Below are 15,721 nucleotides of genomic sequence, written 5' to 3' on the forward strand. Positions count from 1 at the left end.
CAGCACATTAAGCTGGATTGAAAATATTAATTTTGTGGTTAGGTAGGAATCCATCAATGCTAAATCTTAAGCCCTGATGAAGTTCCTACTCTTTTGGAACGAGACACGTTGGCTGAGCTGTATGTGTTATTAAGGATATTTGTTCATTGGAGAAAAAATTAAGTACAAATAAAGGTTTTGAAACAACAAGACTGACTGGACTTCATTACCTGGCGCAACTTCATTTGCTTTATCGTTTAAGGATCTGGAATCCAGTGGAACCATACAACGGCAGGTGCTGGAGTGATATTCGGCAGGACTTTGGTATTAATGAAACTAGTGTGACGTGCAAATATAGTCCGCTGTTGCGTTCTTTTCAATTGACTCGCGCACCATGCTATATCGACACTGTCACTGAGAACTAGTGTATTTGTGACCTCTGCTTGCATGACCATTGCCTTGTCATTCGGTTACTGCTAGACACAGGTCCCTGGGGGTCAACAGACTCAGGTCATGGTTTTCAGAGGCTGTGTTTTTGCAGCCAGTAGCTGTAGCACTGATGCAGGGGGCGGTAGAGCCAGAGAGATTTCCAGGCCAAGTTGTGTAACATCAACTGTCTTGTCTCACACCCAAGAGGACATTTGGTAAATAAGTCATTTTAAGGACAGACCACAGGCCCATCATGCATGGCACAACTATCATGAAGAGTGCCACAGTTTGTGCAGTGGTATTGGTCTGCATCCATAGACATCAACTAAGTGTAGTCCCGGTTAACTCATACTGTCTCTGGGTATTACCATCTTAATATTGCTGCCAAGGGTCTTGGAGGCAGCAGGACAATGGCAGACAGACAATACAGGGCCTTCAGCTTGTGTTCTTTAGTTTCGGCTACAGATACTTCAACCTAGTCCTTCATCAGGACATAGAAGGGACTAGCGGCAGACAAGGTGCGAACCCTGTTCTGGCATTGGATCGGAGGGTGCACAGTGTCCTTTCTGCTACCATTTTGGTGAATAACTGTTCATTCTGCACACTCCAGAACAGTGCTTCCCAAACTGTGGGTCGTGAGCCGACGTTGGTCAGCCGTGAAAGTCCAAACAATAAATAAAGATGCCTTTACATTCTGCATTTAACTTGTCAGATTTGCTGTGCTTGAAACACAGAGTTCAAAAGTCAGACACACACATTCAGCAGTTAGGAAAGCAAAAATGAAGCGCATTTTTATTAATTCTGAAATTTGATAGATGCAGCGATTTTTAATATGCAGAACAAATCAGGACACTACTCGATGATGCACTACTGATAAATATCGTCTGAAACCCGATTGCCACAAATTATAATGTGTGTCCAGTATGGTTTTATCAGTAAAACTGTTTGTGAAATTTAGCGACTATTTCAATTAGAAAATGTTCTGTGGGTAAATGAGTGCGCTGCCACACGATGCTTTAGTTACATAAAAAAATCGCCCACCTCATGAAATTTGTTCTAAAAAGTGGGTTGTGTTTCTAAGAAGTTTGTGAAGCACTGCTCTAGAACGTAATCACAGCTGAAGAGTTAATTACTGTAAAAACAAACCATCTTCAAATAAAATCATGAAAAACGACATTGATAACAAAATGAAGGGGATAGGTACACACTTTTTTTTCCGCTGGTGGAAGTCAAGTCAGTTGAGTGAACAACCACTGCTATGGGTTTAGTACAATAATGGGCAATAATGTAATATCAATATGACATTTATAGTGTCATACCTGGTGGTAAAATGGATCAGTAAAGTAAATAAAAAGTGAATTTGGTATCATCACTCAATACATCTAAAATAAAGACCACGCTTTGAGCATAATAAAAATATGCATGAGCACAGTACGTTAAACAGCACAAAACAGAAAGTACATTTCACAAATGAAGGTACCTCTGGCACAGTAATCTGGTTCAAGTAGTAAGCCAACCAGTTCATCTAGTCTTGCTGCCAAATTCAAGATTCTTATCATGCCCATAGCGATCACAAATCCCAATCCACTCTCTGCCAAGGAGCTTCAACTTATTTCATGAAGGTATCACATGACAGTAAAGAGTAGCTGCTCACAGACATCAAACAGTTCTGTAACTGCAAGCAGAAGAACACTCACTGCCTACATAGCAATAGCAAGAAGTTAAATGCAGAGGCAAACACTAAAGTCACAGGTGAGGCTGGTGTCTCTAATTACCTCTGTAAATAAGATAATTCAATCTAAGTTATAATTCACTGTGCATACACCAACATCAGACAACCATGACTAGGAGTGAATTCCAAAGAGCAGTGGTAAGAGAACAGATTCCTGGAAAAGGAGTCTTACTTCATAGATCTGAATCTAAATCATTTCTATGAAAATGCTGCCTCCATTTACATTAAACTAATCCGCTGTTAATGAGCAGCTCACCTCAGATGGGAAAGGTTGTGATGTTCTGATATTTCCTCATTGAGTCATTGTATGGGAAGGTTGCAGATGCCACTAGTGCATAGGTTCATGATGAGCTCGCTGTCTATCTCTATCCGATTTTAAGAGACCATACAGTTGCGGTGTTGGAAGTTTGAAGACAGTCGCTGTATCTCTAGTATGTATGTGGTTGTTCAGGAGTTTGCTACAACTTCCAGTTTTCATCTGTCCTTTTAACAGTCATCAAGTCTGCAAAGAGCCTAAAAATAGGAGCACCGGTACTCGTTCTACAAGAAACCTTCTACCTTTGCTTTGTATCAGAGGTCTAAAGATGGGAGAACTCAACAATATCCTCTTTTATCTAATCAGGGTTCCAAGTTAAGTCTTGTATATCATACTAGGCATCCATTAGCATTTGTAGGTATTTAGACCTGCATGTATCGCCTATTCCAGGCACAACTAGTAAAGACAGTAAACTGTGTGGTGAGACCATCTGGTAATGGTAACCCTGGGCCAAGTATGGTGAATTGCTCGCGTACGAATGATGGTGATGTACCAATCCTATTATTTTAGCATTACTAATTACAGCACTTAACTTGATGATCACTCAAGTCACAGAACAGTAACCATTGTTTAAAGTGTAAAAGTGAGTTGACAGCAAGGTCTAGAAATCAGAGACTAGGTATATAATCTGAAGAAAACAAAAATGCAGAACATATCACAATCTAGAATATAAAGGAAACTGTAAAGTCAAGCATTGTGTATCATACCCCACCTAATAACATTTTGGTGCCTCAATAAACCACATTCACACCCTATCTACCCATTCACTATTGTAAAGTGCTTGGTAACATAATGCTAATGTACCAAATTGCATCGTCCATGCATCCCTCCCGGCTAACCAGCTTGCAGCTTTTACGTCCACTGAACTTGGGCAGAATTCTGATCCCTTGAGAAATATGTGCAGGTTAGGAGGCCTATGGCTTTGTTATAACGTGGGTCTTTGAGAATTGATGTTCTCTTGAATTGCATTTTCTTTCCTTAATATGTGTATATTATTGTATGGTAGCCTATACCCTAACAGTCCAGCCAATGGATTTCCATCTCTCCTTGGGCTACACCAAGGTGACTTAGGTAGTGGGGAGACATACAAGTCCACTCAGCCCTTTCCTCTAGGTTGCACCCTGCCATTCCTGGTTGAATGCTCAGAGCACATACCTGACTGTTTCTACAAATTCTATTCCTATGTGTTTCTCCATGCTGTTTCTGGATAGACTACTCCGAGCATATACATGGCAGTTTGTGTAAGGCCCTTTTCAGTGGTTTGCTCTCAACCTCTCTGGATGGACTCCTTAGAGTATATTCTTTGCAGGTTGTATAAGGTAAATTGCAAAGGGTTGCTCCCATCCTTCCTAAGGTGAAATCCTCTGGGCATAAATAATGTTTTTTTGCATAATATTTGCTCTTCTATCATTGCTGACTATACACCCCAGGAAATCTGTAATGTCCCATGTATAGTGTTCTTCCTATTGGTTGCTTCCTGCTGCTTCTCGCTAGACACCTTAGCGAGGGTGGATATATGATACCCATTCATATTAGATGTTCCTGCGCAACTCCTGGGCAGACTCCACAGAGCATATACTGTAGTAGATGGAAGATTGATATGTAATACAAGCCACAACAAAGATGTGTATCCACTGCACAACTATGCCTGGTCACACATTTTTTTCCTACACCCATGCATAGGTACATCTAAAAGTTTGCATATACACATGGTGTCAGAACACCTCCTACACTGGCCGTGCTGCAGTCACACACTTTCCGTCCATTCATAAACAACCATCTAATGCCTAAACATCCTATCTCTCTCTCCTTTTCACTTCAGTACACAGCAAGGCACAGCTAAAAAACATAAGAAGAAGAATAACACTTTAGTCTTCATGCCCAACTTTTAAACGCTAGTAGATTACATGTAGCATGCTACTCGTGCACAAATGCACTTTGGCACATTATCAGGGGTTTGTAGCATTATGTATATGTAACTCCAACTACAATGTCATGAAAGTGAAGCTCAACTTAAGTTGGAAATTAGTGTGTTTGTGTTTTGGATTGTAACCACAGCAAACATTCAATAGGAGTTTGTATTGGAGTAAAACATATACACTGATTTAATAATCTCATAATCTAATAATAACTTCAATTGTGACTCAAGAACAAATATCCACCTGCTTCTTTTTTAAATTAATTTACGTTCATTGAATGCCATACAAAGGGCGCAGCTGGCAAACTCATATAATTATTATTATTATTATTATTATTATGTTTCTTATATAGCGCCTGAATCGACCCCCGAAGGGGTATCTCCGCGCTTGCCTTGGGAACCCGTCCTGGCTTTTCCCTGTGAGATAGCCCCTACAGGGCATCCCCAAGGTGAAAGCCAGGCATCCCGCCGCAGGGGGGCCGTTGTGGAGATTAAGCAAGCTTAATGCCCAGAGTTGCAGAGTGTGAACCCATGATTAGGTCAGGCACCGAAGCGAGAATTATCGAGTCCATGGACATTTGAGCTCAAGACCCTGCCGCGTCGGGAATTGAACCCTGGTTCCGGGTCTGACCTCTGCTTCAGGGTCTGCCTGCTCTAACCAGTGAGCCACACTTCTCCACCCTTTAGTCTTAATCATCTCAGCATTGTGACTTCTGCTTAATCTCTCGTTTTTAATTCTCTAGAAACACTAAATCCGAAGATAACTTTATATAGTTGCAGCTCCTCCTTTCCTCTAGCTGGGAAGGTGCCATCCCACCAAGCGGAGCACCAGAGGCTTTCCTAGCTTAATTGTTAGACACAGACGCTTTCATTTCACTGTAATTCTGATTCAGCCGTAAATACTAATTTTAGGTTGAATCAAAGACTGTCAGAAAAACTTGCTCCTTCAAGTTTTTTCTGTGAGGCACATTTCACCTTTGAAAAGCAGGAGAAATCTATTGATGGGGTTGAGGGTGGGTTTGGTGGAACAGCAGAGTGAGGGACAATATGTGGGAATTGGTGTTTAGACTACAATTCTTGTGGCGATTACCTACTCCTACGTCAAAACGTTTAATAGCGTGGTAATACCTTACCTGGAAATAAACAACACACCGCTATATTGTGAATGTAAGGTGCATTATTACTGATGTGGTGTAGTAGCAATACCTGTAACGAGCCCCTAGGTCTCGCTCCTTCCTCACGGGCTGAGGGGTTGCTCCCAGTGTCCCTCCAGACATCTGGTATCCCAGCGTTTCTTGCCCTCTAACTGTTTGCGTTGCTCTGTGCTTGTGCTCACTTTATTGATTGCATTGGCGCTCTGTGGCTGTGCTCGCTCGCTGCCTGTTATCTGATTGCATTGGCGCTCTGTATTTGTGCTTATTTTACTGATTGCATTGGCGCACTGTGCTCATTTTACTGATTGCTTTGGCGCTCTGTGTCTGTACTTCATTCGCTGCCTTTTAATTTCAGTCCGCCTGCTCGTGGTGTCATTGTGTCCGCTTCCCTAGCCTTACCAGCGCGTTTACCTGTAGCGATCCGCTGTGCCTCCCCCCTCCGACTCCATTTTGTTTGTTGTTCTCGTCGTCCTCGTGTGCCCGCCCCGCCTCCCAGCTGAGACGCCCTCGCCCCTCCCCTTCCACCATCCATATATGACAGCTGTTCCCGCGCGCAGCGATCACGCGCAGCGACCACGCCCAATCCGCGCCGAAGGTGCGCCAAAGGTAAGCCCGTCTACGCCCGTCCGCGCCTGGACCGCGCCCAGCGCCAGACCCCCTGCCCCTCGCGCTGGCCAGCCCCCCGCGTTACCTACGATACCGCCACCCTCCTAGCCCTTAACCCCGGTCGCGCCCCCAACTGCGTCCAAGCCGCTCCTGGACGCACCCATGGACCGTTCTCCTGCCTCTCCTGCAAATTTAGCGGCACCAACAACATCTCCGCTACGACCACACCACAGATTCCCGACCCCAACCACCTACAATGCATCCTGCTCAACACCCGCTCGGTCCACAGACACGCCATCGACCTATGGAACCTACTAGACACCATCTCTCCAGACATCGCCTTCCTAACGGAAACATGGATGAACGCCTCCTCCGCCCCTGACATCGCCATCGCTATCCCTGATGACTATAAGATCACACGCAAGGACCGCACCGACCATACAGGAGGAGGAATCGCTATCGTCCATAAGAAATCCATCCGCATCTCTACCAGCTCCGACGCCAACCTCGCTAACTCCGAACACCTCCACTTCCAGATCCACATCGACCCCAAGACAACTCTCAGAGGCACTCTCCTCTACAGACCACCAGGACCTCGCGCAAAATTCAGTGAAGACATCACGGACTTCATCACCCCTCACGCGCTCTCCTCCAAAGACTACATCCTTCTGGGAGACCTCAACTTCCACCTTGAAAAGATCAACGACCGCAACACCACCACCCTCTTGGACAACCTCGCCAACCTTGGACTTAAACAACTGGTCACTTCCCCCACCCACATCGCAGGTCACACACTCGACCCCATTTTCACCTCCAGCAACCATGTCTCCTTCAGCCACACTACGGATCTCATCTGGACTGACCACAGCTGCGTTCACTTCACCTACAACAAGCCGAAACCCATCATCCACCTCCAACCAACTCTGCAAAGAAACTGGAACAAAATCACCACGGATCAGATCTCCACATCGCTCCTTCAAACCTCCCCAGCCCTCTCTTCTAACGCCAACGAAGCCGCCTCCAACCTCACCCTTTGGCTATCCAACACCGCCGACACCTTAGCACCACTGAAAAAACGTCAACACAAACTTGGCAACAAGAAGGCCTCATGGTTCAACGATGATCTCAAGAAGTCCAAGAAACTCTGCCGCTCCCTTGAAAAGGCCTGGAAAAAAGACCCATCCACCAGCAACAAGGACGCCTTCAAAAGCGCCACCCGTACATACCACCAACTGATCCGAAAAGCCAAGAAAACAGCATTCAAGGATCGACTCGACAACAACGCCCACAACAGCAAGGAACTCTTCAACATCGTCAAGGAATTTTCCAACCCCTCGGCCAACTCCAACGACATCACCCCCTCTCAAACCCTCTGCGACTCCCTAGCCTCTTTTTTCCACAACAAGATTGCTGACATCCACAACAGCTTTGACAACCAACCCGGAAGCCAACCCACCCAACCATCTGCTGACCATCTTCCCCCCGTAAACATCCTTAACGCCTGGAACCCAATCTCCACGGAGGACACCATCCGCCTGATGAACTCCATCCACTCAGGATCCCCCACAGACCCATGCCCTCACCAAATCTTCAACAAAGCAGACTCTGTCATAGCTCCGCACCTCCGAGACGTCATCAACTGCTCCCTCAACTCCGCCACCTTCCCGGAAGACTGGAAACACGCTGAACTCACCGCCCTTCTGAAAAAACCAACAGCAGACCCCACCGAACTCAAAAACTACCGCCCCATCTCGCTTCTTCCATTCCCGGCCAAAGTCATCGAAAAAGCCGTCAACAACCAGCTCGCCACCTTCCTCGAAGCCAACAAATCACTCGACCCCTCACAATCTGGCTTCCGAGCCAAACACAGCACTGAGACCGCCCTCATCGCAGCAACAGACGACATTCGAACTCTACTGGACAATGGAGACACAGTCGCCCTCATCCTCCTCGACCTCTCTGCAGCCTTCGACACAGTCTGCCACAGCACCCTTTTACAACGCCTCAGAAACATCGGAATTCAAGGAAAGGCACTGGAATGGATCACCTCGTTCCTCACAGGAAGAACCCAGAGAGTCCGCCTCCCACCATTCAAGTCCGAAGCCTCTGAAATCATCTGCGGCGTACCTCAAGGATCCTCACTCAGTCCCACCCTTTTCAACGTATACATGAGCCCCCTCGCGACCATCGCCCGCCAACACAACCTCAACATCATCTCTTACGCGGATGACACTCAACTAATCCTTTCTCTCACCAAGGACCCCAGCACTGCCAAAACTAACTTACACGAAGGAATGAAAGAAGTCGCCGAATGGATGAAACAAAGCCGTCTGAAACTGAACTCAGACAAAACAGAAGTGCTCATCTTAGGTTCATCCCCCTCTGCATGGGACGACTCCTGGTGGCCGGAAGCCCTCGGAAAAGCACCCATCCCGACAGACCACGCACGGAACCTTGGCGTCATCCTGGATTCTTCACTCTCAATGAACAGACAAGTCAACGCTGTATCCTCTTCCTGCTTTAACATTCTTCGCATGCTCAGAAAAACATTTCGCTGGATCCCCTCCGAGACAAGGAAAACAGTCACCCACGCTCTAGTCACGAGCCGACTGGACTACGGAAACACCCTCTACGCAGGTACCACCGCTAAACTCCAGAAGAAACTACAACGAATCCAAAACGCCTCAGCCAGGCTCATATTAGACATCCCACGAAACGAACACATCTCTGGTCACCTTAAAGACCTCCACTGGCTACCCGTCAATAAGAGGATCACTTTCCGACTGCTTACCCACGCACACAAATCACTCTACGACATCGGTCCAGATTGCCTCAACTCTCGACTGTCCTTCTACACCCCCTCCCGCCAACTTCGCTCTTCCAGCCAAGCCTTCGCCACTGTACCTCGCATCAACAAGACCACCATGGGAGGCAGATCCTTTTCATACTTGGCTGCCAAAACATGGAACTCACTCCCCGCCTACCTTCGCCTCACCCAGAATCACCTAGCGTTCAGAAAGCAGCTTAAAACGTGGATATTTGACAAATAATCCTCCTCCCCTTCCTAAGCGCCTTGAAACCCTCTGGGTATGTAGTGCGCTATACAAATTTTATGACTTGACTTGACTTGACTAGATACTTATGGGCTTATAACAAGTCTGAGGTATTTGGTGTACCAGGGCAGAATTCATGTTGCTTGTCCGCAACAACAAACAGGATACAGAACAAGCATGGCTCAATGACATGAACCATGGTGACTTCAAAACTCAACTTTCACAGTATACCATGTCACTTGGTTTTACCTTGGACAACAACCTCTCCTTGCCAAAAAAGGACGGCTTGCTTTCTCTTCTAAAGAAAGTCAAGCTGTTTCTTCCAGATTGCAACTTCAGAAGTGCTGTTCAAGCCCTCATCCTCTCACATTTCAATGGTGGTAATGCCCTACCCCATGGCCTTCCAGACTTCACAGTGACACCTCTTGGGGCATCCTACACACTGCAGCACGTCTCATCCAGGGCCTGAAGAAATAGGATCAAGTCTCTCCTGTTGGGATGGAACTTTATTGGCTCCCTTTGCTGGTCTGCACCATATCCAAAACCAGCTGCTTTATTTGCAAAGCCATCATGACTAGCCCCTTACTAATCTTGAAGCCAAGCTTACCATCTTTGTTGGTTCATGGCACATCTGCAGCCACAACACCATTAGACTACAGACTAAGCAATATAAAAAAGAAAAAACAAGACAATAGGCATTTTAATCTATGCACCCAGGATCTGTCTTGAAAGGTGGATTATTAGTAGGGGTAACTATGCATCTACTAGTAGCAAGAAGGCCACCAACACAATGTAAGGCCCCTCTATTTTTCAATAAATTATTCCCTTGCTAACCCTTTGGTAGCTGGCTGTGAGCAGGCAGGCATAACTTAGGAGACAGATGTGTAAAGCATTTAAAAGCACCAATATATTAAATAAGTAAGGCACAACACACAATTAAAATCCAACACCAATTCTTAGAAATAGAAAAACGTATTCTCTTCAAAATTACACCTAAATTCCAAAAGAATAAACACTTTCTAGTGCTTAAAAACCAATAGCGCCAAATTGGGACATCTGGTCGCCCTTGACTGGAACAAAGTCAAAGTCTTACCTTCGCACTTAGAAACGTTTCTGGAGGATTTTTTCTCAACGTCTAGCAGGTCAGATTTGCAGGGGCTTCGTAGACTTGGTTCAGCGGGAGCTCCTGATCAACTCCTGGAAGTGTTGAGCTCTGGAGGTTTCAGCCGCACGAACATGAAATCCAGGCACGTTCGCCATAGTAGGCTTGACTCTCAAAGTCGAGTCTGTTCCCTCATGGAGCTTTTTTCAAAGGCGCTCCAAACTTCTGGAACTTCTTCCTGAAGCTCCTCTTGACGGTTCAAAGTGTCCACATCACACATCCAAGGTTCCAGAGTCTGGGTTGCTCCTCAGATGTTGGGACTATCCTTTAAAGTCCAGCTGGAGGTGGCCAGCTGTGTTCTTATTGCTGGAGATGATGCAGGTGGAGCTCTTTTAACCTGTTGCTTTCAGGTAGTCCAAGTCTTCTGTTTTTGAAGCAAGGCAAAATCAAATCCTTAGGGCTGTAGTTCCTTAGTGTGCAGTAGGTGCAGTCGTTCATAGTGCAGTCCTCATTCTACAGGCCTGGGTTCCAGCAAGGTAGTCCTTCTTCTTGTAGTTTCAGGCAGGGAATCTAAGTTGCTATGCAGCTCTCCCATATTTATCCAGTGTTCTCGGGGGTGACAAGCAAGGTGGCACCCCTGACCAATAGGGTACAGGGTGCCACCCAGAAGTATGACCGCTTCCTGCAAAGTGTGGCATAGTCTTGTCCCACAAAGCACTGTACTTTAAAATTCAAGATGGAGAAACATTCTTCTTGGGGATAAGATCTGGCTAAACCAACCTACTGGTGTTGCTCATTTCCCTTAACACTCCCCTTCCAGGCCTTCTGCAGATTCCATTTTTGGGGCTCCCATCTGGCTGGGGGGTACAGGAAGAGAAAGTAGGCCTGGCTTGCATCCTTTCTGTTCTGGTCACTTTGAATACCAGTTTATTTACCCAGCTCCCTTCCTGACCTGTTCTCTGCAGCTGCAGATCCCACCGGCCCCCACCCCATCCCAGATAACCTTTGTCTGTATGCAGGCCACTTATCACCGCATCAAAGCAGTTTGTCTCAGCCTGTCAAGACTGTCCAATCGGGAGAGGCTGCTAGAAGACTGAATTTTGTCTTACTAAAAAGAAAGTTTGATAACTTCTTTTCCATATTAGTTATGATAAATTCAACAGGCAAGTTGTTGGATTTATCACTACCAATCTTTTAAGTCCTCGGAATATTATTTTAGCTCACTCATGTGAGTAATTATACTTTATTACAGTATTGCCATGTTAGCCAATAGAGCTAAAATGCTACAATGGGGAAAAACGAAATTGGTAGTCTTTCCCTCACCAGGGCATATAAATCATCTTTTAAAATGACTCTGCATATTTTTATATGGCACCCTACCCTGGGGGCACTTAGGGTAAACCTTAGTGGTGACTTACATGTAAAATGAAGGTAGTTTAATACTTTGGAAGTACCTTTAAATGCAACATTGAATATAATTTCAATTTAACCCCTTCTATGCTGATGATGTCCCCCGTCCATCATGCATCACGGTGGGCGTGTGCTGACGACGGCTTGGGGACGTCATGATCCCACCCACTCTTAAAAACAGCCGCACAGGCGCAGAATCGCTGCCGTGCCCAAGGGGTTAAAAGCAGTATGTAAAGCAGGACTGATTTTTAAAATAACAGCAAAAGACACAAATGATGGACGGAATGCAGAGAAAATCAAACATTCACCCCCAGTCAAGAGATATGGGTTGAATCATCCATTGTTCTTTTGCTCACAATGCCACCCAGTTTAGACCCAGCCATATGCAACCTCTTGCCTGGGGGTGAATGTTTGATTTGTTCTGCATTGGCTCCATCATTTGTGTGTCTTTTGCTTTCCTGCCCTAAATGCAACGGGTATTCCCAGATTAGGGTACCGGGCTCACTGTGCCACTTGATTCAAGCTAGCCCAGCTGATGAGGGAGGATACCCTGAAACCAGTCCCAGGATGCTTGTACCTAGTCCAGGGAGGACCTGGCTTAGCAGTTTGGGCTGGACTATTCCCATGAGGCGCAGGGTCAAGACTGATTTGCATATGGCTGGAGCTAAACTGGGGTGACATGGTGGGCAAAAGAACAATGGTTTTCACCCAAATCTCATGACGGCTTGGGGTGCGGGGGGTTGTAGATGTTTTATTTTGTTCCGCATTCTGTCCATCACTTGTGCGTCTTTTGCTTTTAAAATGACAGCAGGCAACACATCGGTGCACACTTAAGTGCTTTATATCTGCTGGGCCTCTAAACCTATATGCCCTACCATATACTAGGGACTTACAGGTAGGTTGTCAGTACCAAATTGTAAGTACACCTAATTACCATATACCTTTTAATCATAGCACTGGCCCTGGGCCTGGTTAGCAGATTCTGTTACCATCAGTATCAGTGAAAAAATGGGGGTGATCAGGGCAAAAAGGATGAGTTTCTCACAATCTGGAACAACATCTGCTTATCCATCAGGACAGTCCCAGTGCTGTTCCAACATATGAAAGAGTTGAAGACTTGCATCCTGATCGAACACTACATCACAATGTATTCACCATCCACAACCTAACTTATGGGCCGATTAGGATGGCGGAAGGACTTGCGTCCGTCCGCCATCCCAGAGGTGGAGGGACCGTCCGCAGGGGCAGCGGCGGTCCCTCCGTGCAAATTAGGATGTGACCGCCACCCTGGCGGTCACATCATGGATATTTAACATTGCGGCGGGTGCTGCTTCAAGCAGCACCCGCCGCAATGTTAAAAGTGCATGTTTTACATTTACATGCACAAAGCGGCAGGCACCGCGCGGTGCCTGCCGCTTTGTGCATGTAAATACTGGGGGGGTACCATAGGTACCCCCCATGTGCACCCCCCACCCGCCTACACCCTGGGGGCCCGCAACAGGCCCCCAAAATCAAAAGTACACATGCTTTTCCACGGCGGAAAAACTGCCGCGGAAAAGCATGTTTACTAATGCATCCTAATTTGGCTGGCGGTGTCTGATAGACACTGCCAGCCAAATGAGAGCTTTTCCGCCGCGGTTGTAATCCGACCGCGGCGGAAAAGCAGCGGACAGAAACCAAGACCCACCAGCCATCGTAATGCGGCGGTGGGTCTTTGGTGACTCCGCAGAGGATTTTCCGCCTCCTCCGGGCCGGCGGTGGCTTCCGCCGGCCCGGAGGAGGCGGAAAATCCTCCATCCTAATCGGCCCCTATGTCTCTGCTTATGTTTTAAGGATTTGTAGAGAGCATGGCTGCCCAAGGTCTTCCCAGCGCTAGGCGTCAAATATGGTGCAGACAGCAGGAGAGGTGATTAGCAGAACTGGTGGAACAACCAGGTCTTCAGATATTTTTCTGACGGTCGATTCTGTAACTAGGAACCTGAGTACCCGAGGTAGTGAATTCCATAACTTGCGTGCCATATGGATAAAAGATCTTCTATCCCATCTGGCTCTTTTTATTCTGGTTATTTTTAATAGACGCTCAGTGCCGGATCTAAGACGTCTGTTGGGGATATATAGGCCCACCAGATTTCTGATTTTACAGAGTCCCTTGTTATTTATGGCTCCAGCCGTTAGGCAGAGTGCTTTAACTTTGACTCTAGCCTTAATCGGAAGCCAGAGTAGGGTTCTTAGATACTTTCCCGCTGGTTCCTGAATTGGGACCTTACACAAGTCTGACCGCAGCATTCTGCACTACCTGTAATTTCTTGATGGCATATTTAGGTGCTCTCTGAAAGAGGGAGTTGCCATAATCAAGACGTGATGTGACTAGTGCATGGATAACCGTCTTTCTTAGCTGTAAGGGGATAAGCTCAAGGATCTTGCGGAGCATTCTAAGTAACCCAAAGCAAGCGCCTGCCAATTTGTTTGCTTGGGTTTCCATGATCCGCTCCTTATCCATCTAAAATCTGGGACTTTCTATAGCAATGCTCGGGACTGGTGCAATCCCTCAGCAACTTGGACAGCTAGTTAGAGGCCTGGGGACTCCTGAGTTTCCGGGGACCATCAGTTCAGTTTTGTCTCCGTTCAGTTTCAGACAGCTCCTTGTCCTCCATCACCACCCTTTCCAAACATGGCGCAAGCTGATCTGCTTCATCTTTGAATCAAGTGAAATCACCAACTGAGTATCGTCAGCATATGATATCATGGAGATGCCATATTCCTGGACAAAGTCGGCCAGTGGCCGCATAGAAATGTTGAACAACGTGGGGCTGAGCGACGAGCCCTGTGGCACTCGCATGTCAGCAGCATTGTGTATGAGAAGAAATTGTCTTCCATGACTTTGGAGGATCTTTCCTCCACGAAGGACCTCAACAACTCCACTGCTTTGCCCTGGATGCCAATTTCTCAACGTCTGTTAGATAGAACGGAGTAATCAAAGATGTTGAATGCGGTGCTTAGATCTAAGAGTAGTATTGCGTCTGAACCGGCTTGATCTAGGGTCCTTTTTAATTCTTCAGATACAGCCAAGAGTGCAGATTCCGTGCTGTGCCCCGAAACCCATCTGTGCGGGATGAAGACGGAGGCTGTATTCCAGATATTATGAGAGGATCACATTTACATGTTTCTCCAGCAATTTACCAATAAATGGTGGGAATGATATGGTAGGGGTAACACTACCTCTCTACCGCGCTCTATGGCTGTACTCTATGACTCCTGGTAAGTCTTGGGAGCAGTGAGGAGCTTTTGTGGGAATCTCACTCTCGTTCCAAGTAACTGCAGCACTCTAAGTATTCAATATGTACCTCCCAGTTAAAACAGTAAATTTAAAATACACAATAAAATGTCACACTATATTAAACAGGCACACAAAACGTCCTGCAATCGTATTTACCCCTTGACTTTAAAATTTTATTTTTTGGCAAAACCACATGTATTATCAAATTCAGTTTTAATAAACTCAGAACCTTGCCATGTTCCCTGCACATTTTTCATCTGCCTTTAATAAATATTTGTTAGTGTCAAAAATGTGCAAGGAAAAGTGTGGGGTGCAGAAGAGTGTGGTGTGGTGATGTTCTCCGTACAACATGTAATCTTTTTTTAGGTAGAAACTCCTGTTTTCACTCAAATCAGCCGAACCTTAATCAGATTTTGAACATGTAAAATATTTGGATAACTATTTTCCACAGCTCTAATATTCTCTACATTACCTTTACATTATAATAATCTGTATTGTTAAATTAAAAAAAAATAATCTCCACTGTCTGGTCAGGATACATTTGTTTTGTGATGAATGCATTAGTATTGTTTACACATATTTTCAAGTGACATTTGGAATTCGTTTGCCTTGGTATTAGGTTTTGTGTCTTGTGATCGCTTTGAATATCTACTTTGCTCCTCAGCATCTGATGCGGGTTGACCCGGGCGCTTAGCCAGGTTACCCAACTGTGGGCTAACAGTAAATTCTTATCTAATGTTCATCC

The 15,721-nt window shown here is 45.9% G+C and overlaps 1 protein-coding gene across 5 annotated transcripts in view; it reads left to right on the forward strand.

Annotated features, from left to right (window-relative positions):
• The window catches only part of RAI14 (retinoic acid induced 14), a 450,945-nt gene that overhangs the window by 336,682 nt on the left and 98,542 nt on the right, over nucleotides 1-15,721 (forward strand). The gene's annotated exons all lie outside the window — the stretch shown is intronic.

This window comes from Lissotriton helveticus, chromosome 2_1, assembly GCF_964261635.1.
Source record: "Lissotriton helveticus chromosome 2_1, aLisHel1.1, whole genome shotgun sequence".
In the NCBI taxonomy this organism is placed as follows: domain Eukaryota; kingdom Metazoa; phylum Chordata; class Amphibia; order Caudata; family Salamandridae; genus Lissotriton; species Lissotriton helveticus.